Source organism: Alexandromys fortis, unplaced genomic scaffold, assembly GCF_014885135.2.
Source record: "Alexandromys fortis isolate MF-2015 unplaced genomic scaffold, M_Fortis_MF-2015_v1.1 scaffold_84, whole genome shotgun sequence".
Taxonomy (NCBI): Eukaryota; Metazoa; Chordata; class Mammalia; order Rodentia; family Cricetidae; genus Alexandromys; species Alexandromys fortis.
In genome coordinates this window covers 4,668,147-4,693,281 of record NW_026068017.1, presented here as the reverse complement: position 1 = coordinate 4,693,281, position 25,135 = coordinate 4,668,147, and the positions used below count along the sequence as shown (strand labels likewise).

The 25,135-nt window shown below is 45.5% G+C and overlaps 1 long non-coding RNA gene across 3 annotated transcripts; it reads left to right on the top strand.

The window, feature by feature from the left end:
• The first annotated feature begins 6,722 nt into the window (after positions 1 to 6,722).
• Positions 6,723 to 13,399, top strand: LOC126514014 (uncharacterized). Of its 3 annotated transcripts, XR_007595487.1 has the most exons (6): positions 6,723 to 7,479; positions 7,765 to 8,255; positions 8,546 to 8,707; positions 11,288 to 11,367; positions 12,617 to 12,659; positions 12,983 to 13,399. It is a non-coding gene; the product is annotated as an uncharacterized lncRNA (long non-coding RNA). The 3 variants fall into 3 exon arrangements; XR_007595485.1 differs by having other exon boundaries at positions 6,723 to 6,873; positions 7,331 to 7,479; positions 11,288 to 13,399; XR_007595486.1 differs by having other exon boundaries at positions 11,288 to 13,399.
• The last annotated feature ends 11,736 nt before the right edge of the window (positions 13,400 to 25,135 follow it).

The window sequence follows — 25,135 nt, the reverse complement described above, 5'->3', positions numbered from 1 at the left end:
GGATTATATATATATATATATAATCCGCCGCTCCATTTTCTAGGAGTCTGTTCTGGGCATCTCATGCACTACGGCGCACAGTCCTCTTTGGTCTGTTTCCCCAAACAGGGGCTCCTCCGCATCGCCGCATACACTGAACCCCGTTCTTCTTGCTGCATTGTGTGGATTCATATTTAGTACCAAGCTGTTTGTTACAATTCAGGTTTCCGCCGTTAATGGGGGTGGGGGTCATTTTGCATATCTCCCAGTGGAGAACTGGGATTGTGCTCCCTTACACCCACTTCCAGGACACTGTCACTGGTGGGTCTTTAGCTTGGGAGCAGAGGTGTGGGCGGATGCGATGGAGACTACGTGGGGACTACGTGGGGACTACGTGGATTCCTCCAACACGTGCACAGATCATCTTTAACTTCCTCCGATGGGCCATGGCCTCCCCTCAGTACCTCCCGAGTACAGAGTAGAGCACCCGGCACCCGGCACTGGGTGAGAGCGGGAGCCCCAGGCCCTTTCATATCAGGCCCAGGACTGGATCACTCACTGAGGGCATCCCCAAGAGTAAGGCGAGGGCACCTCGGGCTTGTGCGGCCGGGGAGACCGTGTGTGCCTGGGGCTCCTTTGCCCACTGCTCTGTGTAGGACATGATGATGAGTCGCTCTCTCCGGGGCTCAGCCCCTCTGATGGGAGCAGAGCAGACAGCAGAGAGGTGCGTGGCAGCTACTGGGTTGCGGTGGCAGTTGGGATTTGCTGAGGGCTGCACCTGCCTCTTCAGGCTTCTCAGCAAGCTTCCTTCCTTCTCTTGATCTGCCTCCTAGGCTGCAGCAGAGCGCGGATACTCCGGATATTCCGCTCTCACTGTAAACCCACTGCTCGACCAAGCTTCCCGGAGCCTCCTTTGAGATCAGCCTAGGACAGCTCGGCTCTCAACGGAAAAACAACCCTTCTTCCTGTTTTCTCCGGATGTATTTTCTCCGGTTTTGGATTTGCTGGAAGTGATCGTCTTTGTTGCTGCTGAATTATTGCCTGTCTCTCTTTGCTCATTTCCGTGAGATCTGGGGAGTGAAACCTGAGCTCAGTGAACTCACGGGGTTGGGCAATTCGACTGCCTTACACTTTTCAGTGTCGTTTCTCTTCCGCCACATTTCTCTCTTTTTTTTTTTTTTTTGATAGTTATGGCAATTGATTCCTGATGTTCTGGCCCATTCTGAACTAACTGCACACTTTGGAGACATGCCTTCTTTGGGATTGTGCTTTCGAGCTCCGAAGGACTGTGGGAATGCTCTGTGATCAGGACTATGAGTAGCAGCAATTACATGCTTTTCGAGTTAGGAGAAATGTTTTAAATTGACCTAGATGCACTCTAGGCAGACTACTGGGCCGCGGGGTGGAGTGAAATAAAGGCCTAAGAGCTAAAAAAAAAAAAAACCGTTATCCACCAGGGGGCGCTGTAGACCACGTTTGAAGTTTTTTTTTTTTTTTTTCCTTTTCTGGGTTTGGTTTTGTGAGGTGGTTTTGTTTTCAGAGAATTGCTGCTTTGTGTCTCTCTTGAGCCACTTTAGAGCATGGCTCTCTGGGCAGCGGGTTAGTGAGGCCACAAGAACATCCTGGGTAAGGCAGGGGGCCAAGCTACAGTCTGAGCTGTAGGTCTGGTTCCAGGGAGACACCTCCGGGGTTGAGATTTCCCGTGACTGGCTTTGTTGACCACGAGGCTTTCCTTTCTTTTCTCTTTAAAATTTACTTTTTTTTGACAACTTCATACATGTATATAATACATTCTGGCCCCACACACCCAGTTTCTCTTAGCCCCTCCCCCACAAGTCCCCTCCCATCATCGTCTTTTACTTGAATTTTGTTCTGTGACCCACTGGGTTTAACCAGCACTGCCTGCATGAGCATGGACACCTCACTAGTGGCTTCGTCACTCGGGACAATGACTCCCTCTTCCCCATCCACATCTGGATGCTGGCCGGGAGGTCTCGTGCAGCTGGTGTGAGTGCCGTGTGCGTGAGTGCAATAGCCATCCCAGGCCCAGAACAAGGCCCTTCCCAGCTCTCTCTGGCTCTCACCTTCTTCCCCCTCCCCCTTCTGTGGGGATGGTCTGAGGTCCTGTTGAGAATCAAGCACTTGAATGGCAATTGCTTACACTCAGCACTTTGACCAGCAGCCATGAGAGTCTCTGTGTTAGTCAGCAGCCACTGAAACAAGAACCGTCTCTGACAGGGCTAAGAGCAACAGCTCCGGTCTAGGAGTATAAACATATGTTTAGGAGATAGTCTGACAATATGTCCATTCAGAAAACAGAAGCAGTGTGTTCACCCCTCGACTTCAGACCTCCCAGCTATGGGCCTTGAACCAGGTACACAGTACCAGGTATGATGCCCTCCTGTGGTACAGCAAGCTTTCTTGTTGGACTTTCTTTGGGCCACCAGCCTGCAAATAATGACATGGAGACTTATTACTAATTATGAAAGCTGGGTCTCAGCTTAGGCTTGTCTCACTAGCTCTTATAACTTAAACTTACCCATATTTTCATGAATCTATATCTACCATGTGGCTTTTACCCCCTCCCATTTTGTGTGTCTGACTTGTTTTGCATCTCAGTGGTGTCTCTTCTTCCTCTCTCTGCCGGGAAGTCCCACCTCCTGCCTAGCTATTGGCTATACAACTCTATCACACCAATCACAGCAGCGCATCCTCACACAGCGTACAAATACCCCACAGCACTGTGGGGCAGGCCTATTAGACCCACTTGGTCACCCTGTAACAGTCACACCGCTATTGCTTCAGCGGGCACATCTTGCCTGGCAGGTTGGCATGGCAACATGCAAAGGAGGCTCTTCTTTCATAGCAGCAGAAGTGAAGGCCTCCCAGCCTTCCAAGCTTAAAACAGCTCTGCTTGCCTAACAGCCTCAACAAAAGCCTAAAAGTTCAGCTTTTGATGCAGAATGTATCCCTAGAAATCTAATCTCCATCAGCTTCCCACCTATGTACCGGAATTGCTTGCATGAGCCACCACAATAGAAATCCATCTAGCTTTGGTCACGCGTCCACCTGGAACCTATCTCTGTCACCAGGTGATGTGATGGATCATTCTGGGTTCCCTGGGGCTAAGATGGAGCTAACATGACCGAGGTTGTTGGACTCTGGCGTCCAAACACCAAGAAGGAGTCGCCCCCAGAGACCACACACCACAGCCGATGCAAAAGCATGAGGATTTTTATTAATTCTGTCATGACAGGGTCCCCCAGCATTTGGGAAGCCAAGGGACCTTGAATAGCGGGTACAGTCTACTTTTAAAGGGGCTACAGAAGCAAGGGGGTTGTTCTTTGACTATTCTGATTGGCTTATTCGAAAGGGCTATTACCAATAATTGACTGGAGAGCTGTTGCCAGATCAGATGAGGTAAGAGGTCATTTTGACCTCGTTTCCCAGGGGACAGAACCAAAGCTTACGTATATGGGTAATTGTTCAGGAACTGAGTACGTGCAAGTGTAGCTGTTAGGTCCTTGGTTCCCAGGGGAGGAGGGGAAGCACCATAGCACAGAGGCTGAGAGGATTCAGAATTGTCAAAAATGGCTTCAGGATTGTCTTAAAGTCTTACAAGGTGACAAGAACTAAGAGCTCCACAGAAAAACCCAGCTCTGTTTACTGGGGCTGAGTGGGAGGGAGCTCACACTACGCTGTCCTCAGACAGCAGGCTGGAAGGGGGGGGGTGGACAAGACACAAAACACATAGGGGTTTCTTGTCTTGGAGGATGTCTTAGTTTGCTTTCTAGTGCTTTGATAAACACTATCCCCAAAATTAACCGGGGGGGGGGTGGAGGGGAAGGGTTTATATTTCCAGCTTTCAGTTGTCCGTAGTGAAGCAAAGTCCTGGAGGCAGGAATGGAAGCAGAGGATGTGAAGGATCTCTGTGTTCTGGCTTCCTCTCGTGACTAACTCAGCCTGCTTTCTTATACCACCCGGGGCCACTTGTCCAGGGATGGCATCGCCCATAGTGGGCTCCGCCTACCCCGCTGCAATCATTAATGTCCTACGGCCTTGTCTATAGGCCATCTGATGGAGGCATCTTCCCAGCTAAGGTCCTCCTACCCAGGTGACTGTGTCATGTTGGTAAAATTAGCCAGGACAGGTGAGCAGGCAGGGGTTTATCAGCTGTTTCATCTTTCGTCTTCCCAAACCACGTGTTTGGGTAAATTAGCATCACTTGCCTGACTATAGAATTAATCTTAAAAGTCTGTACAGTTTGGATCTGAAAGTCCCCTTCAGGCTCACACTTTGGAGCATTGGTTCCTCCCTGGTGGCGTCGTTTCTCAGGCTGTAGGACCAGTTTAGGAGGTAGGGCCCAGATGGCAGAAGTAGGTCAAAGAAGGTGGGGTGTTTTTTTTTTTTTTGTGGGGCGGGTGTTGAGATAGGGTCTCTCTACATAGCTCTGGCTGTCCTGGAACTCAACAGAGATTCCCCCTGCCTCTGTCTCCCCAGTGCTGAGATTAAAGCCCTACACCACCATGCCTGGTGAGGGTGGGCTTTTGAAACCCACAACAAATCCTCAAAAAGTGGTTTAGATTCTGTAAAATGTGGAATTTGCCATCATGCAGCCAGTCGGGGTCTCTTGCCTTACACCCCTGGCTCCATGAATCTTCTCAGTCTGACTAGGACAGAGAGGATGGATCTTGTCACCTAGGCATACAGCCAGTTAATAAGGGCTATTCTCTGTCCATACCGGTACTGAACGACCAAGATGATGGAGTTAAGTCCGGTTCAGAGCCAGTTCCCCTGTAGCTGTGGGGCGATCAGCTGTCTAGAGAAGCCGCTGATTGGCCGTTACCCATCCAGAAAAGAGATCATTTTCCTTGTGCAATGGCTTCAGCAACTGTTTTCACACTGTGACCCATGGGTCCTAGGGTAAGTGGATTCGTGGATTCTCCCTTCGTGTCTCTCTTTCTGGAACTGTGTGGGAAATAGACAATTCTAATAACCACAGAACTGGGCTGGAGAGACAGCTCAGTGGTTAAAAGCGTGGACTGTTCATGCGGAGGACCAGGTTCTGTTACTAACACCCACCCACAACCGTCTGTAACTACAGTCCCAGGGGATCTGATGCCATCTTCTGGTCTCCCTGAGCACCAGACACATGCGTGGTGCACGGATATACATACAAAGAACACATGCATAACTTTAAACACTTAAATACAGAACAGTGGGCTTGTGTTGTCAGTGGCCGAGCACGACCTAGCATGTGAGCCAGCCCAGGCTCAGCCTAGCTCCCACAAAACAAACCCAGGTACTACTAGCTGGTTGTTAAGGTGGCTTCCCTGACGCTGCTGAGTTCTGGGCTCCCAGCTCTGAGAGGGGCTTTCTGGAAATGCCTGTTGCCTTGGGACTTCCTTGTTCTCCCACTTCCCAAAGGACAAGTTCAACTCCACTTTGCTCTGCCGACCACCTCTCTGTCTCAGGAAAAATTAAAAATAAAAAATAGATGTATATCTTTAAAAATTACAGTGCCTTGGGAGGCAGAGGCAGGTGGATGTCTGTGAGTTCAAGGCCAGCCTGGTCTACAGAGTGAGTTCCAGGACAGCCAGGGTTACACAGAGAAACCCTGTCTCGAAGAAACAAAAACAAACAGAAAGAACCAGAGTAGTATAAAAAGCCATTGTGGAAAAGCAGTTCCTTCCTTGCCTCCTTCTCTGCCCTCTTCCAGTAAAGGTGACATTTCTCTCCCCTCTTCCAGTAAAGGTGACATTTCCCACAAACGTGTGTTCCTGTCCCTCCTTTCTTTCAAAGAGGCAGCAAGCACTCTCTCTGTCTGGACCTGCTTCAGTTAGTGGTGGCAGATCAGGAACTCAAATCAGTACCTAGAACTCTCCCTTCTCCCTCCCCGTAGTTCCTGTTATATTTAGCACATCACGTGACTCGCACATACGCGGTCTCCCAGTATCGGGCTTTTGGGTTACTTCCACACTGCGGCTGTGACTGTCTCTTCTGCATAGACGTGTGCATTCCTTACAGCGTGTCCTTGGGCTATTGTGGTGGTAGTGGGGGGTGAGGCTATTGGCTTCTCGAAAACTCGCCTTCAGAGTCTGTTGTCCAGCTTTGGGTTTGGGGAGCCCCACCAGTCTGTAAAGGAGCGGAAAAGTGGCTTACTTTTAGCTTACATTTCTCTTTGGGTTTGTATTTCACTTCTGTTCCATGTGTTTAACTAACCTTTTAATATTTACTTATTTATTTATCTATTCCGCTGAGCGTCTCCCCGCCCCCGTGTGTGTGTGTGTTTCAGAGGGGAACTTTCACGTGTTGGTGTTTTTCTCCCACAGCGTGGGTCCTAGAGCTCGAACTGAGGTCCTCAGGTGTGTCCTTACTCACTGAGCCATCCCACTGGCCTCCATTAGTATTATTATTAATTACTATTGATAGGGTCTCTCTATGTAGCCCAGGCTGGCCTCGAACTCACAGAGCTCCACCTGCCTCTGCTTCCTGAATACTATGATTAAAGTCATGCGCCACCACACTGTGCAAAAACTTTTTTTTAAAAAAAAACTTGTTTTTTATGTAATGGGTTTAGTCATTTTATTTATGGTTTCTGGATTTCTTTTTTTTTTTTTTTTTTTTAAACTTACAAACATGTCTTTGCAAACATCTATGTGACCACTAGAGGGGGAACGACTCCGAGTTTAACCGAGAAAAACATCTCCCAACCGCGCCCTTTTCCTTTGGAAGAGTTTAGACTTCTCTTCAGAGCACTGTCCGTGTCTGGTATGGTTTCTCCCACACAGACTGCACACACTGGGGCTGACGGTCCCTCCTGGGCCCTGATGGCCTTTCCTGTGAGCCCCCGGGAGTAAGCCATCATAAATGGCAGCTAAGCCACTAGAGGCGGTAGGTTTCTTTGCAGTTCCCTGTCTGGACTCTTGGCTTGGACTCTCGGGGGGGTCAGCTCTAGCCTCTAGGAGCCTCTTCCTGCGACCACGTCTATCTTTTCTCACGGCGGATTCAGGGGCTTTGAAGTCAAACTCATCCCCAGGCAGCTATCGACCGCCTGTCATGTCTGCTGCTTAAGCCACAGTTAGCCAGCTTCCTACACTTGACCCTGTAATTGAATTTCCTTGGGAACTCAGTGACAAGATTGATTCCTCCTAATTGAGTCAGAGATGGACTCCGAGCGCCATTCATACTGTCCTTGTTTGCCTGGGGCTCTCTGGGCTGAGGCCCCCGACTTTCACAGAGTTTACTTCAGCTGTCAAGACCCTTTTACTTTAAATGATGCTGCAGACGTTTTGGGGGGGACAGAGGAAATGCCTGTTTTTAAGTTTGCTCTGCGTTCTCATTGAAGAAGTGCAATTCTAAGAAAAGAAGCGAACCAGAACAGAACGAAAGTCCAGCCTTGTTCAACAGCAAGTTTGGAAATGAGTGCAAAGTCGGCCGGCTTCTTGCGAGTCAGCAACTTAACCGTTTCTCTGTCTGCTGGGCTCCCGATGTGACTCAGTAAGAAAGCACCGGCCAGGGGAGAGGTGGGGCTGGCTGATCCTTGGGGACTAAGTTCCAGTAAGGCGGCCGTAAGCCTCTCTGGCTGTGTGGTGGGTGCTTAGACAATAACAACAAACAATAGTCCAATAGGCTAGAAGAAAGGAGCTGGGGTGTTTCCAGCTTCAGTAAGGTTATTTGGCTTAAGGTTAAAAATTATCAGAAAAAAAATTGCTGGAAAAAAGTCTTGAACTGTGTGTCAAATCTTTGTCACAAGCGCCCCTTACACACTTCTCCTTTCAAAAGATAGGTGGGAGACCTGACTGACAGCTGCCAGGCCTTCCCAAGGCCCAGCTGAAGCTACAGTTAACAAGGACAAACCAAGCACCGACCCAGAACTGCAGAGAGGAAGGCTGAATCAGGGTCCCCAGCTGTCGCCGCCACAGTTCCCGAGTCCGCCATATTGCCCCTGTGACTGAAGGGCTTGCGGCCATTCCCACAGAGGCTGTGGGAGCTGCCAATCCAGTAGCCTCGGTTATTTATTTATCCAGCCTTTATCAGGACCATCACTGATAGTTTTTAGACCCTCGCAGCCACCTGCAGGAGCCAGTTGCTGAACTGACGCAGCTGTCTTGACCACCACCCTAAGGCTGAGCTGTGTGGGAGCCTCTGCCTAGGCCGTGGCAACTTCAGGTGGTGCTCACAGGATGATGTCCACTGAGTCTTCCCATGTCCCTGCCCACACGTGCTTCAGCCTTTATGATGACAAACTTAAGTGAATGAGGAAGACGTTGACAGTGAGTGCTAAGGACTGGCTGAGTGAAGGGGGCATGGCTAGCATTCTGGGGCCCTGCTGGCATTCTGTGGGCTCAGCTGGGATTCTAGGGGTTCCGCTGACATTCTTGGGACTTGGCTAGCATTCTGGGGGCTCCACTAGCATTCTGGGGTTTCTGTTGGCATTCTAGGGCTCCTCTAGCATTCTGGGGGCTCCACTGGCATTCTGGGGCCCTCTTTACTATAAACTGTCTATATATTTTTTTAATCACAGATGGAGTTTTATCTAGCTGTCTTTTGTCTTTTATCACAGGTAGAGTAGACTAAACTAGTTGCATGCAGGGGCTGCTAATCCCAGACACACAAGCCACCCATAGTGGGGGACAAAGGAGTCCAGTGAACAACTGTGAGCAGAGACTTTGGGCAGCTGAAGCTGGGAAGAACTGCTGGGGTGCAGCAAAGGAGAGCGATGTCTGTGAGTAGACTTCAGAAGATAGAAGGCTGTAAAGGGCCCGGGACTGAAGTTGAGAGACTACTGATGGCCAGCGGTAAACCCTTGTCCTGGAAACCGTCAAAGGTCCTGACAGGTGCCCAGAGCTGTAACACCAGGATGTCCTAACAAAACTAGAGCTATGTCGCTGGCTGCTGAGTCACTGACACCCCCAGCTTAGAGCTGCCTGCTTACTGCTCCACAACTTGAATGAAAGCCATTGTCTCCAAAGGGGACAACACTTCCGGCCCTGAACACCAGGGGGCGTGCGAGATGCTGGTTTCCTTTACCCGATAAACCAATTCTCCCAAGGACCAGTTGGGTGTCCTAAAAATCCAGTCTTCTGATTCAGCTTGTAGATTGCATCAGATTCCACAGGCTAAGGCCTCAGTCCCCAAAACAGACCCACCATTCAGCACAGCCGAGGCTCCAGAAGAAACTGGGTGGGATGGCGCATGCTCGGAACTCTAATACTGAAGACATTCACACAAGCATCCAAATATGACGTCAGCATGAGTTTCCTGAGAAGATTCTATCAAAGAAAGACGTGGGGGAGACAGAGAGGAGGGAGGAGAGAGAGAGAGAGAGAGAGAGAGAGAGAGAGAGAGAGAGAGAGAGAGAGAGAGAGAGAGAGAGAGAGAGAAAAGAACAGTAGAAAATGGGACTAGCCATGCAGATCGAAAAATACGTTCCTACCTGTCTTAAACAGAACTTTAATGCTATGTCCACGTGACACACGTCTGATCCCTGTAGTTAGTGACTGACCGTAAATACCTGGTGTTTATAAGTGATTGAAAACAAAAACAATTGTAAATAGTGTTTTTATGCTATGTTATATGTTAATAAGGATATATGGGCAACAGAGGAAGGGGGACATCCCAAGTCAACACCACATGCTAGCCAACAAAGTCTCCATTACCAGGAATCTTTACCTTTTTGAGTTGTTGGTCACTGGGATCCAACAGACCCCCACGAATTATAAACTATTGCCAATATACTCATTAACCCTCCAAAACATGGCAGTAAGACACCATTGAACAAATACATTGTATGAAATCTTCAAAAAAATTATGGGGCTGGGGGGATGTCTTAGTGGTTAAGAGGACTTGTAGCTCTTGCAGAAGACCTGGGTTCAATTCCCAGCATCTACATTGTGGCTCACAACCTTCTGGAACTCCAGTTCCAGGGGATCTGACACCCCCTTTGATCCTCCACAGGCACCAGGTACACGTGGTACACCTGTGTGTGTGCAGGGGAACACATGTTTTTAAAAAAAAGGCATGTAAAGGACTTAGCAGTAAAATCATGGCGGCTCCCTAAAGGCTGCAGAGGGGAGGGCGGTGAGCTGCTGGGGAGATGAACCTGGGGTCATTTGAGCCGCACCCTGGGTCTCCCAGGCTTTGACTATCTCTGGAAATTGTGGGACTTGCTTTCTCTCTTCTCTTTGATTGTCTCGTTCTTCCTCCCTCTCCACTCTAGAAGCTTTGTTAGAATTTTTAGACCCAAGTTAAATAGGGGTGATTGTCCTTGTCTTGGCCCTGTTTTAAGGAGGAATAATTCATGTTTCCCCATTAAGTGTAATTTTGACTTTTGGTTTTAAATAGTCTTTTTGTCATGTTAAAGAGACAACCTTTTATTGCTTGGAGGGAGTATGTCAATGGAGAACCCCCTTGGGTATTTATAGAAATAACCATATGTATTTTTACAATGCTTCCCAGGAGTATCATTGGTTATGCTAACGCTTACGCTTTTAGGAGTGGAAAAAGCTAGAAACAGTAATAAGTATGCTCCTTTTAAAGTTATATCAAAGGGAGCTGAGCTAGGACGCAGTGGTATAAGGGGCTGAAGGGGAGTAATGGAATAGGAAGGGTTAAATGGGGTGGGAGGACAGGGGTGAGGGGGATGGGAGGGAGCTAACACTACAGGCCTTTTGAAAAGCAGCAGGGAAACCCTACCACGTAGAAAAGCCCTAAGGTGGATACAGATGCAGAAGTAAAGGAGTCTAAAGGCAGCTGCCCTGTAACAGGGTGGCTGCCCTGTTAGACACCGCAGACTAAAAGCTGAATGCCAGGAGTGGGTCTCTTCTTTTAGAGTTGTTGGCTAGTACGGTCCCAAGAATTACAAGCTATTGCCAATGCTTTGGGTTACTCAACAGTAATCCCCATTGCTGACAACACCATGTACCAGAGTTATAGAACACAGGCAAACCAACCTGATTCTCACCTGGAAATGTTATCCCTTCTAGTTAGCTTTCTTAGTGCCCGAAGGTTCTACAGCCATGACCAGAGGAATTGCCAGTCCTATCCAACTGGGGACCCTCCAAGCTAAAGCAATGAGTGGCCCTGACAAGACATGACATCGAGGACAATAGTGGCACAAAGGTCAAGGGAGTAAGCAACCACTTTCTGGTTTGCTTTGTGTTCTGTGCCCCACATATGGCATTGATACCAGGGCCCAAACCTGCGGCTAGACAGACCCCAGGCCCTAAAGGAGAAGCTGCTACTGTTACTTGATAAATGAACATAGTATTAACTGACTCCTAATCACCTGTCATTATACCCGCAGGTGAGCGCATCGCTCAGCCCTCATCAGAGAAGCTTCATGCAGGGGATGGAAATTACCACAGAGACCCACAACTGCTCAAGGTGCAGAGAACAAGAGGCTACAGAATGCTCTACCCTAAGGGGACATCTCTATCACACATCTCCCCACCCAAGGCATGGGGATTATTGTGGGAGGAGGGCCGGAAAGGGCATAGGTGGTGGATGGACCTAAAGAAATGGCGTTTCCCCCACAGCAGAGCATCAGCGCATGTGAACGCACGGCAGTGTGGGCAGTGTGGGCAGTGTGGGCAGTGTGGGCAGTGTGGGCAGTGTGGGCAGTGTGTTGTCAAAGTTCAAACCAGACCGAATCCAGGAGCGGGAGGGAGGTGCGCACAAAAGCTCACCCCTGGTTAAGGAACTGCTGGCTGCTGGGAGACAGGGAGTCCGTGTTCTTTAAGGGCGAGGCCCCTGGTAGGTTGACCATGTTCCATTGGAAGCCACACATCCAAGAGTCCATGGCAGCACCAACCGTACTTGACAGGTTAAAAAGGAAAAAAAAAGGAAGGCACAAAGTCGGGCGGGTAGGGAAGTAGGGTAGATGAGGACGAGTGGCAGGGGTTGAATATGACCAAAATACACCACGAACTTCTCAAAGAACTAACAAAAAAGGAAAAAAGAATTACACCACATTGTGACTGCTAAAACTTCTTATAAACCTCATTTTGCGTATCTATCCATTCATGAGAAGACCACACACACATCTTTGTCGATTTTGGCTTTTTTTGAGAAAGGGCTAAACATAGTCCTGGTTAACCCGAGTTTATTGTGTCCACCAGGCTGGCCTTGAGTTTAACGTAATCCTCCTGCCTCTGCCTCTTGCGTCCTGAGTACTAGGATTACAGACTTGTACTACCACAGCTAAATTTATTTTTAATATTATCTTGTGAAATGTGATTGGCAATCAAAACGCACTTCGCGCTATGTGCTGGGGATGAGCTCAGCTGGTTGACTGCTTGCCCAGTGTGCACGAAGCCCCGAGTCCACCCTCGGCACCGCACAAGCCAAGCATCCTGGCTGTCCTAGCACCCAGGAGGTGGAGGCTGGAGGATCAGGAGTTCAGGGTTATCCTTGGCTACAAATTCAAAGCCAGCTTGGGCTATAGGAGTCGCTTTCTCCAAAAAGAAAAACCGGATTTATAAAAGGAAATGGAACAACCTGTCTAGGGGGGTTAAAAAGGCCGTAATGAAATACCAAAATTGACATTTCAAAATAATCTCAGTTCAAAAAAAATATTTTTTTTTCATGCACGGTGGGAATATAAATCAGTAAAACTTTCAACTTGTCCATACAGGGCTGGAGAGATGACTCACTGACTGCTCTTCCAAAGGACCCAGGTTCGATTCCCAGCACCTACATGGTAGCTCACAACTATCCATACCTCCAGGGGATCTGGCACCCTCATACAGACATACATGCAGGGAAAACCCCAATGTACATTAAATAAATAAATTAATTTTAAAAATGTTGTCCATGCATACCACAAATCCCATAAAGCTGGGGGCTGGAGAGAGGGCTCAGCCTTAGTGGCTATGGGTCACAACCAATCGAGTGGGGAGGTAGTAAAGTAAGAATGGTTTTTAGTTTCTTGTTTCTTTTTAAAATTTATTTTAGATTTATTCATTTTCTTTTCTATGTGAATACCCACTGTTTCCCATAGAGACCAGAAGAGGACATTGTGTGAGGATTAATTCCTGTACCATTTCTGCCCTCAGCTTCCGGATATAAAAACTGTCGATGAGCGAGTCTGCACCCTGAGATTCAGAGTGGAACTGACTGGTTGTTTTTCATGTAAAAAGCTTTAGGTTTGTGATTGCTTTAAGATTTCTTATAATCTTTATTATTTGAGTAATAAAGTGATTGATCCTTTCTTTGTAACCGCAGAAATGCAGCCTGCCAGTAAAAGAACTGGCTGAGAAAAACACCTTGCTTGCTTACACTCTGTTAATCTATAGCAAGCTGCTTGGGTACAATGTATGTGGGTTCTTGGGACAACTTGTTTTTCACCTGGAATTTGTCAGATGTTCGGTCACGTAAGGGAAATAGAAAACATGCTGATTTTTACTTGTGTTCATTGTAATCTTTTGCTTAAAAAGTATATTGTAGCCACTTGAAAGAGTTTGCTGGGGTATGAAAGTTGTAAGGGAAAAAAATAAAGTTAGCTAGAAGGAAAATAAAAGCATAGACACAAGGGAAGCATCAGGGTAGGAGGACAGAACAGGAAAAGAATAGAGTGGAACAAGCAGAAAGAATAATGAGACGAGGAACAGAGCTTTGGCCCTCAGAAACATCCTCGAGTGTCTGTCTGTCCAGTAGTTCACCTGTTTGCATCTCCTCTTTAGTTTCTCTGACCCGCGGAAGGCCTGCCCTTCCTCAGCACCCTCAGTGAGATCCTGACATGTTGGAGGTGTGTGTGTGTGTGTGTGCACGTGCACATGTATGTTGTGAGAATTCGGTCCGATGAGTCAATGGTATTGGACTGACTAAGCCCTATGGGCGTGGTCTTTTCTGGGTATACATGACGTAAGAACTGAGGACCAAGTAGAGAGCTCTCTCTGGGGCAGTGTGGGACTGGCAGAGCTACGGCTTGGAGTTCCGTTTGGCCCTCTGGGAAGCCAAGAGGTTAGCGCAAACAGTGGAGAGCTGTTCCCCTGGTGGGATGTCGGAGCAGCTGGAAACATGACCCGATTCCTCCTCCTGTCTTGTAGCCATTGTGTGTGGATTTGATTTTAAAAAAGGTAAAACAGTCCCCAGATTTCCCACTTTATGTGTGTTTGTGTGTGTATTTCCCTTTTTTTCACTGACCACGGAGAATTAAGTTTTACTCCCTCAGATAGTAAAGTTGAGTGCTTACTTTGTCAACTCGTGGCTCCCCCTCAGCCCCTGAACTGCTGAAGGCTGGTCCTCACAGTAGAAATTTTTTTTTTAATTGCTAGGTAGTGGTTGTAGGGGAAAGGGGCCAGCAAAAGAAACACACCCTGGTTCTAAGACCAGAGTCAGTGTAATAAATCTTTAACCCCGAACCCAGAACCAAAGACCTGACTCTGAAACCAATGCCAAAAAAACACACTTTGGCCATAGAATCAGAGCCAGTGAAGGAAATATGCCCTGGCCCTGAAATTAGAGCCAAAAGGTTAAAATTAATAAATAAATAATAATAAGAAAAAAGGCCAGTGAAAGAAACCGTTTGGCTCTGAAATCAGCCATCTCTGCCCCTGACCAACTAAACCAACTAATCTCTGAGCACGGAAAAACTAACCAATCCCTCGTCTCCCTGGGAAAACCACGCCCCTAAGAAGCCCTATATAAACCCTGCACCTGCTGCTCCCTTTGTGGCTGCTCTTCTTCCATCCCAGAAGAGGCACCCACTCTCCTTGATTCTTCCCTTCCAATATATCTCCTGAAAGAGGTTTGGGTGAAGACTGACTTTCTCCCTAACAGAGACGGAGTGAAGCAGGGTTGTAACACTTTTACTGGGGGATCCTTCCCCTCACAGCACCCAGTTGTTACATCTTCACTGGGGAAGCTAGAGATACAGGATCAGAGCAGACCAGGGCTGGGGAAACATTCCCTTAGAGTTGCTACACTCCTGAGCATCTGAGTCGAGCTGTAACAGCTTCGCTAGGGAAGCCCTCTCTGGCTGGAGCAGAGCTGATACACTGGGGAAACCTTTTCCTAGAGCAGGGCTGTAAGCTGCTGTGCTTACCACGGCCTGTGCTATTCCCTGATTCCCAACTGCCAGAACATTTTTCCACCCAAGCTGTAGCACTTAGTATTCCTTGGCTCCCAATTGCCACGATCCCTTTCCCTCCAAGTAGCAATGCTTATAGTGATGACCCCATGACTTTAATCCCAGCACTTAGGAAGTGTAGGCAGGTGTATCTCTGAGAATTTGAGGGAAGCCTGGTCTATAAAGCAAGTTCCAAGACAGCCAAGGCTACACACAGAGAAACACTGCCTCAAAAAAAATTTAAAATTAATAGCACTACTTATCTACCAGAGTAGCTGAAATGAAAAGTCGCAATGATGCCAACTATGAATTAGGATGGGGAACAACTGGTACCTCTCACACATGACTGGAAGGTGTAGGAGTTAGGTCACCCACTTTGGAAAGTTTGACAGTTACTAAAGCTAACCTAGATTCACCAGCAACTTCATTACCATCTATACACCCTACAGAAATAGAAAATAAGTGCTCACACCCACCAAAAACTTGCATGAGAATTTAACATTTCTTATTGCAGCCTTATTGAGAATATTCTCAAACTAGATATAACTCAAATGCCTAGTAAAGGACAGAGATCAAGTCATTTTGGTGCATTAACAGCAAACTAGCTGGGCAGTGATGGTGCACGCCTTTAATCCCAGCACTCAGGAGGCTGAGGCAGGCGGAGCTCTGTGAGTTGGAGGCCAGTCTGGTCTACAAAGTGAGTTCCAGGATAGCTGGAGCTACATAGAGGGAAAAAAAAAATCTCAAAAATAAATAAATAAATAAAAACGAAAAACAAACAAAAAACCAGCAGGCTGTAAACCGAAAGGATCAGTTATTAGTATATGGAACAGTATGAATGAATCTCACAGATACTATGTTGTGACAAAGAAACCAGACACAAGACTATATACTAACAATTCAGTTTATGTGAAGTTTAATAACAGGCAAACATATTTACTGATGGGTAAAGTGCTTGTGTGAGTTCAATGCCCAGAAGCCACATTGCAAGGAGAAAACTGACTCCTGAAAGTTGTCTTGTGACCTAACATGCAAGTCACAGTGAGCTTACACGCATGAATATGCACACACATGCACACACGCACACACACACAAATTTGATTTATTAAAAAACATTCATGGTGATGGTAGTAGTGATCATGTGGAGTGTGTGAACCTTAGCCAAGAGGGGATGTTCATGAGTTTTCTGAGTGCTAGAGAGGGAAGTATGTGTTTAGCTTGGGCAGCAGCTACTTGGGCATTCACATATGCAAACCATCAAGATTAGGATTTGTGGGGGGCTCAAGAGATGGCTCAGTGGTTAAGAGCACTGGTTCAATTCCCAGCACCCACATACACGATCTCACACTCTCACACAGAATACACAGGCAAAACATCAGAGCACATTAAACAAATCTTTTTTTAAAAAATTAGGATTTGTGCACATGTGCTGGGTGCATGACTCAGAGGCACAGCATTTTTTTCGTCTAGCATGTGCAAGGCCCTAGGTTCTATCACCAGCCTTTAAAAAACGAAAACAAGAGACTAAAAATAAGGACTGAAGTCAGGTGTGTTGTGGGAGCTCCTTCAGCTCCTTCAGCCAGTAGCCTTTAAGATACAGCCCACTTGGGCATGGTCTCTTATACTATAAATGTAGCTGTAAAGTATGCACTCACTCTCTTGCTTCCAGCTCTTGCTTCCTGCTGCTAGATTCGGTTCCTGTTCCCCGTTCCTACAGAGTACTGTGGTCTGTGAGTCTACCCCTAAATAAATAACCCTTTATTATACATAATTCTGAACTAGTGTGGGATTATTTTGTAACTTCTGTCATCATGGGAACCAGTCCATACTTTTTGGGATCTGTCCGCCAGCCACGTGGCACATTGGGCACTGACTCTCCTGCCTGTGGTTCTAGGTGGCCCTCAGATACAGCAGGCTGCTGCTCAGCACTCCTTCATGCTGCCTCTCAGTGCATTATACACCAGCCCACACACTGCTGCTTGTGATCCCTGCAGTACATAGAGTCTGCAGCTCGCGCTTATGGAAAAACCTTGGGTTTTCTCATTATCCTGGGCCCCAACTCTCAGAATCATTTGATTGCCTTAATAACTGCTTTTAATTTGTTAAACAAAACATATTTTTCAGTACCCAAGTAAGTAGTACATGCTGTTCACTGCTGCTAGTGTCTCTTGGCACGTGGCTACAACTGTGACACCTGATGGCCAATAATTATTACCCCTACTTCAATTCATTGTAATTGCCTAACAACAGGTAAGATCTGAAAAACTACAAGAACTGACTGATAACATCTGGGAGTTCAATAGTTATTTTGCTTATACTTGGCATACAGATTGGCCTCTTCAGGAGGCAAATATTCAATTCCTATGAATTGGAACCCTATCTCAAGTGAAACAAAGCATGAGATGGGTTGAATGAATAGGGCTAGAAGGACAGAAAGGAAGGCTGAGGCCATATATAGCTAATATTGCAGTAAATTTATGGGGCCATGACCTATTGCAGAAATGGAATACCCAGGTTAACATTCTTGCAGTCCTCAAAACTCATGTTTCTGGGAAGGATATTATAAGATATTATAAACAAAGGTCACCAGTCATTCAGGTTATACAAGAGAACAAAGCAACTAACAAACCTTCAGAAGTACCAACGGCCTTGCCTTTAAAATGGTTAACTGAGAAACCCATAGGGTTAAACAATGACCTTTAATGAAAGACAAACTGCAGGCTTTAGAACAGCTGGTACAGGAGCAACTAAATGCTCACCATAGTAAAGAATCATCCAACCCTTGGAATTCTCCTGTATTTGTTGTTAAAAAGAAATCTGGAAAATGGAGAATGATGACAGACCTAAGAGCTGTCAACAAAGTTATTCAACCTATGGGTCCTTTACAACCTGGAATTCCTCTGCCTTCTCTGTTACCAAAAGGATGGCCTCTTATAGTTATTGATTTAAAAAATTGTTTCTTCACTATACCTTTTCAAGAAAAGGATCAAGAAAATTTGCTTTCATAGTGCCTACTTATAATAATTCTCAGTTTACTAGGAGATGCCAGTAGACCGCTTTCCCACAGGAAATGTTCAATAGCCCCACCCTGTTCTAATACTTTGTAAGTCAACCACTGGAAATAATATGCAAGCAATTTCCTAAGTCTATAATTTACCATTACATGAATGGCATTTTGTTATCTGACTCAAATGCAGATACTTTAGAAAGAATGTTTGAAGAAGCAAAGAAATTTTTGCCTAAATGGGGTTTACAAATTTCTCCTGAAAAAATAAAAAGAGAGATTCTGTCAATTACCTAGGTTACAAAATAGGTTTACAGAAAATTAGAACACAAAAGGCACAAATTAGGAGAGACCAATTGTGGACTTTTAATGGCTTTCAAAGAATGTTAGGAGATATTTCCAGTCTACAACCAGCTGTTGGGATAACACCTGATCTAATAATTCATTTAAACAAAACCTTAGATGGTGACAAAGTCCCAGAGAATTAACAGCTGAAGCAGAAAAAGAATTGATAGTCAGTCATTAAAGAGAAATTACAGAAGGCACATGTAGATAGAGTGAATCCAAATCTTAGTTGTATTCTAGTCATATTGCCTTCTAGAATTTCCCCTACAGGAATTTTAATGCAAAGGGAAGATATTATTTTAGAATGGATCTTTTTACCACATAAAACAAATAAAAAATTTAAAACTTATATGGGAAAGTCTTTGAATTAATTATAAAAGGAAAATTGAGATTTTGTCAACTGGCAGGAATAGATTCAGCAGAGATTATAGTGCACTTTACAGCTGATGAAATTTAAAAATTATGGAAAGACAATGAACCATGGCAAAGAGTTTGTGCTAATTTTTTAGGAGAAATTAGTAGCAATTATCCCAAAAGTGATAGACTTAATCTTTTTTAACATTTTTTTAATTGATACACATTTTTCTCTGTTTCCTTCCCTTCTACTCTTTCCCATTATCCCCATGCTCCCAATTTACTCAGATGATCTTGTCTTTTTCTACTTTCCATGTAGATTAGATTCACATATGTCTCTCTTAGGGTCTTCTTTGCTGTCTAGGTCCTCTGTGATTGTGAATTGTAGGCTGTTTGTTGTTTGCGTTATGTCTATAGACTTAATCTTATAAAGAGAACTACTTGGATTCTTCCCCAAACTGTACATGACACACCAATAACTGGAGCATGTACTTTTTATACTACTAATAATAAATCAGGGAAGGCAGGTTACAAATCAGAAGAACTAAGTAAGGAAGAACAAACCCTTATAATTCTGTCCAAAAGGCAGAATTATATGCTATTCTCATAGTACTAAGAGATTTTAAAGAGCCTCTCAATATAGTTATTGATTCACAATATGCAGAAAGCGTTGTCTTGTATATTGAAACTACTGAATTTATACCAGATTATACAGAATTGACTTCATTATAAATACAGGTTCAAGATATAATCAGGAATAGGCTTTGTCCCATATACATAACACACATCTGATCCCATATGGGTTTGCCAGGTCCTTAGCACAAGGTAATACAGAAATTGATCAAATTATTGATTGGAAGTGTGCTGAAGGCTTCAGAATTTCATAAGAAACATGTCAATAGCAAAGGTTTAAAGAGTTTTCTATTATATGGCAACAAGCTAAGGAGATTATAAAGAGATGTCCTACTTGCTCTTTCTATAACCAAACACTATTGCCTGCAGGGAGTAACCCAAAGGGTACTCAAAGGAATGATCTGACAGATGGATGTGTTCCACTTTGCAGAATTTGGAAAATTAAAATATGCATACCACACCATTGACACTTATTCAGGTTTTCAATGGGCAACTGCCTTGAGCTCAGAAAAGGCTGATTCAGTAATCATGCATTTATTAGAAGTCATGGCCATCATGGGTATACCTGTACAAATAAAGACAGACAATGGTCCAGCATATATATCTAAACATGAAACAGTTTTTTGCTTATTTTAATATAAAGAAAATTATAGGTATAACAAACAATCCTACAGGTCAGGCATTTATAGAAAAATCAAATCACACTATAAAGGATATGTAAAACAAACAGAAAGGGATAGAAAATACCCCCAGAAATAGATTACATAATGTTTTATTAACCTTGAATTTTCTTAGTGCTGATGAGAAAGGAACAACGGCAGCAGAGAGACATTGGACAATAGAAAAAACTTTTGAATTAAATCAGCTGGTATATTTCAAGGATATGCTACCTCACAATGGAAACCAGGAGATGTGCTACACTGGGGAAGGGGTTTTGCTCTTGTTCCTGCAGGAGAAGAAAAGCTGTGAATACCATCAAAATTAATAAAGATTCAGTTTGAAAAAGGGAAGCCTCTTGAGAGAGAGAAATGACAGACATCCACAGAGGTGACAACCATACAAATGGTAAGAAAACCTCATAAGCGTTGGGCCAGGGTTCTGTTCTTGTCTTTGCAGGAAAATATTCATCTTCAAAGAGTTGAGAGACCTTGGACCTCTAGATGCCTAAAGATGAAAATATAGCTATCCAGAAAGAATCAACAAACAAAGAAAAATCTGACTTATGATCTGCATGGTAAAATTTGATTCTCTGGATACGTATACATCTCTACTTAAAAATAAGAGCTGGCTTTGGAGTTGGACAATGGCTATCCTTTCTCTAAATCTAAGCCTATTGTTAAAAGAAAAATTCAGAATTTCTGTCTCATGTCAGGAGCCATCTGGTATGGGACAGAGAGAAGATAGATTTTAAGGAAATATTTTCCTTTTCTCCATGCCCATTTTGTCTACATCGTATCTTTTATTGAATATATGTCTATATGAATAATGCTTGAGTTTTCTACAATGAACAGTAGATTTTCCTGCAGCAATCTTTGAAGCTTCCAGGAAGAAGATGGGCCCTGTAACAACTCCACCTGGCTGATATGACGTCATGATGCTGATAGTGCTACTATGAGACTGGTTTTTGGGTACCAGCTGCAGAAATGGTGCACCTTCTTACAACGTTCTAGCCAGAACTCCAAATAAGAACTTCAACAAACAAACCCACAAAAAAACCCTGTTGACTACTCAGAAGCCATTTGCAGTTATACAAAACGGCAATCTTGAAACTTGACCATCATTTTACTTTTACAGGATCCCATAGAAAAAACATCACCCCCATGACAGCAGGAAGCAGTTCTAGAAGAGGACAATCCCTCTCCCTACAAAGTTTGTCCTCGGGGTTAGGGGCACCATTTTGGGGTCGATTATTACTCGCATTTGGTTGGGGGTTGGGGTGGAAATTATGTAGGCTTAGAGATATCAAAAAAAAAGAGGGAAAACTGAATGGGATAATAGGTAGACTAGTGTGAACTTATTCACACAAATAGTAATAGAGTTAATACTTGTGAGCTATTATTTATATACAATTTGTATTGATATAGAATTTTGCATATTGATACAAATTCAAATGATATTTGTTATATTGAATATACCCCTATTTCTGTATACAATATTTGTACACCTATACATGTCAGATTGTATGTATGCATGTTTCTACCTCTGTTTAAGACATTTTGTATATTGATACAACTTTAGGATATATTTATCATATTGCATTATATACTTCTACCTCTGAATAAGATATTTATACATTTTTTACATTTTGATGTCATTGTCCTCCTTTATTGTACAGTTGTACTTCCCACTTTCTCTTCTCTAAGGTTCAGTGTAGCTGGCTTTATGTTGAGGTCTTTGATCCATTTGGACTTCAGTTTTGTGCATGGTGATAGATATGGGTCTGGTTTCATTTTTCTATATGTTGATATCCAGTTATGCCAGCACCAGTTGTTAAATATGCTTTCTTTTTTCCATTTGATATTTTTTGCTTCCTTGTCAAAGATCAGGTGTTCGAAGATGTGTGGATTGATACCCGGGTCTTCTATTTGGTTCCATTGGTCCTCCTGTCTGTTCTTATGCCAACACCAGGCTGTTTTCAGTACTGTAGCTCTGTAGTAGAGTTTGAAGTCAGGGACTGTGATGCCTCCAGAAGTTCTTTTATTGCGAAGGATTGTTTTGGCTATCCTGGGTTTTTTGCTTTTCCATATGAAGTTGAGTACCATTCCTTCGAGGTCTTTGAAGAATTTTGCTGGGATTTTGATGGGCATTGTGTTGAATTTGTAGATTGCTTTTGGTAAGATTACCAAAAATTAAATATTTTTTTAAAAACATTTGGGGGCTAGAAAGATGACTCAGACATTAAGAGCACTGGCTGCCCTTCCAGAGGACCCCAGGTTCAACTCCCAGAACCCACATGGTGGTGGCTCACAACTAATTGTCCATAACTCCAATTCCAGGAGATCTGACACCTCACACAGACATACATGCAAACAAAATACCAATGTACATAAATATAAGTAAATAAATTATTTTAAAAATAAATAAATAAAAATAAATATCTATGGGGCCCAAGGAGGCGACTCAGTCAGTAAAGTGCTTGCTGTGTCGTTGGCCCTGGAAATACAAGGCATTTGTGCAAAGGCTTTGCACTCCTGTTCGTCCCAAGTGTTGGAAGTGAGAGCTGCCTGGAGCTGGCCTCGTAGCCTCTGAAACCCCAGGGTTCCTTGCGATGAGCTTTCTTGGGCTCAAGCCAACAAACTCGTTAGGATGTTTAATAGAAATCCCCTGACCTCCGTGGGGTAGGATTAGGATCTCCCCATAGGAACAGGAGAAGAAGGAGTCAACCTGGCTCTGTGTCTGCAAGGAAACCATTTCCTCCAGGACTCTTTCTTACACGCTCCTCTGGGGGCTGCGAACAAAGCTGACGCGGGACAGAGAACAGACAAAGCTATTCTCTTCCACGTGCAGCCCAGGTCCCTCACTGCAGGTGGGAACTTACAGACCTGGCTAGGGAGCTGGAGAGAAGGCTCGGCCTGTAAGAGTATTGGCAGTTCTCCCAGAGGACCCGGATTTGGGTCCCAGCACCCACAAGGCAGCTCACAGGTGTCCTAACTCCAGTTCCAGGGCACCTGACGCCCTCTTCTGACCTCCCTGGGTGCTGCATGCAGACAGTGTGCAGGAAAAAACGCGGGTATACATAAAATACCAAGAAGTAAACTTTGTAGGCCTAATTTAACAGGAAGTACAAATGAACTTCTCTGTCCACAGCAATTAGCCTCTCGTGGGAGAACAGAGAGGGTTTGTTTGCGCAGGGGTCAGTAGTCCGGAGTGGGGCTGTTGGCGGATCCCTCTCCTCTCCTTCATGGATGTGAAGTCACCACAAAGAGGGGTTTGCAGCTCTTTTAATGCCCAGAAGTATCTGCTGTGAGACAGAACAGGTGGGGTGGACCGAGCCTCTTCGCAATGGCTGCTTCTCAAATGTCTCCGCTCAGAACTGTACGCCACCATATGATAATTTGTGCCGTCCTTTTCCTCACACAGGCAATATTCTGAGGTTTCATCAGCTCACGCCCTCCCCCTGTTTTCCCAGTAGACCTCTCTCTCTTTACTCATGCTGGTTTGGGCTTTTGTTTAATTTTTTTAGAGGGTATCTCAGGCAACCCAGGCTGCCTCAAATTCACTAGTAGGTAAGGACAACCTTGAAAGTCTGATCCTCCTGCCTCCACTTCCCAAGTGCTGGGGTTGCAGGCGTGAGTCACACTTCTCTCCAGGGAGCAGAGGACACATCTGACTACCTAAAAAAAGAATGGAATGAGACGAGCCAACAACTTTTAAACTTCCAAAGTCTGTGCCCTGTGGAAAATAGTCTGGCCAATGAGGTGTGAGCGAGGACAGGTCCCCAGAACTGGTAGAGGGAGGAGGGTGGAAGTGTTCAAGTCAACACCCAAGGTCAGGGACAGAATCAGAAATCCCAGAGACAGAGCTGGTTTGGGGCAAAACGCAAGATGGAAAACGATCCCAGAGTAGAAACAGCTGGACGATGAGCTCAGATCTGGGGGTCTGAGGTAGATCCCAAAGAGGTGCTGGAAGTTCAGCCTGCAAAAAGAGTCTCAAAGGTCTAGGGAGCCCCTCCTCACCACGTGCAGCCATCTGGGATCTCAGGGGATGTGGCAGTTCCCAGGGGTGTCACAGGCCCTGAGATCCCAGTGGGATGAGAATCCAGGGCTCAGCAGGGACACTCAGGTGACTGGGTGTGATGTGCTGAGGCGAGGAGGGACACGAAGCTATAGGCTACGGGACTCTAGCTTTACAAGGTCTTATCAAGTAGAATGCACGGAGAGAGCTGGGAAGGAAGGTCTGGGCAGACCAGAAGCCCAGAGAGGCTCCAGAGGAACCACATACAGAATCTGGTGACTGCTATGGCCCCCTTCGGCTTAGGTTTGGAAAGCTGTGGGGACTTTAGGAGGCAGAGCCTGACTGACGTGAGGTTGACGAAGCAGGACTCGGAAGCTTGTACCTGCTCACCGGTTCCATCTCGCCTTCTCTGCTTTCCGGTGTGTAGTGAGAGAAGCTCCCAAGCATCCCTGGGAAATGCTCCCCCCCCCCCGCTGTGCCCTCCCGCCACAATGCACTGAAGTTCTGACAGCGTGAGCCCCATTTTCCCCATCAATTATTTCCCTCTAGCATTTTGTTCATAACAGGACAGAAGTAACAAATGCAGAAACAAACCGCACAGGAATAGTAACAGAGAGGGGGCTGGACTGAGAGTGTGGGCGGGACCCCTGAGAGCCAGAAAAAGAAAAATGAACAGCCATGTGGCTGAGCGGTGTCTGTGAATAGACACAAACTTGACCATATCTCCCTGCAGCATCCAACTCCTCAATAACCTCCCCGAGGCTCTCTGCTCCTTCCTGTTCTAGATACAGCCGCTTCTTTTCGTGCAGTGCCAGCCTCGTTCCAGAGACACGATGGTGAAGGTCGGAGTGAACGGATTTGGCCGTATTGGACGCCTGGTTACCAGGGCTGCCTTCACTTCTGGCAAAGTGGACGTTGTTGCCATCAATGACCCTTTCATCGACCTCAACTACATGGTCTACATGTTCCAGTATGACTCCACCCATGGCAAGTTCAAAGGCACAGTTAAGGCTGAGAATGGGAAGCTTGTCATCAACGGGAAGGCCATCACCATCTTCCAGGAGCGAGATCCC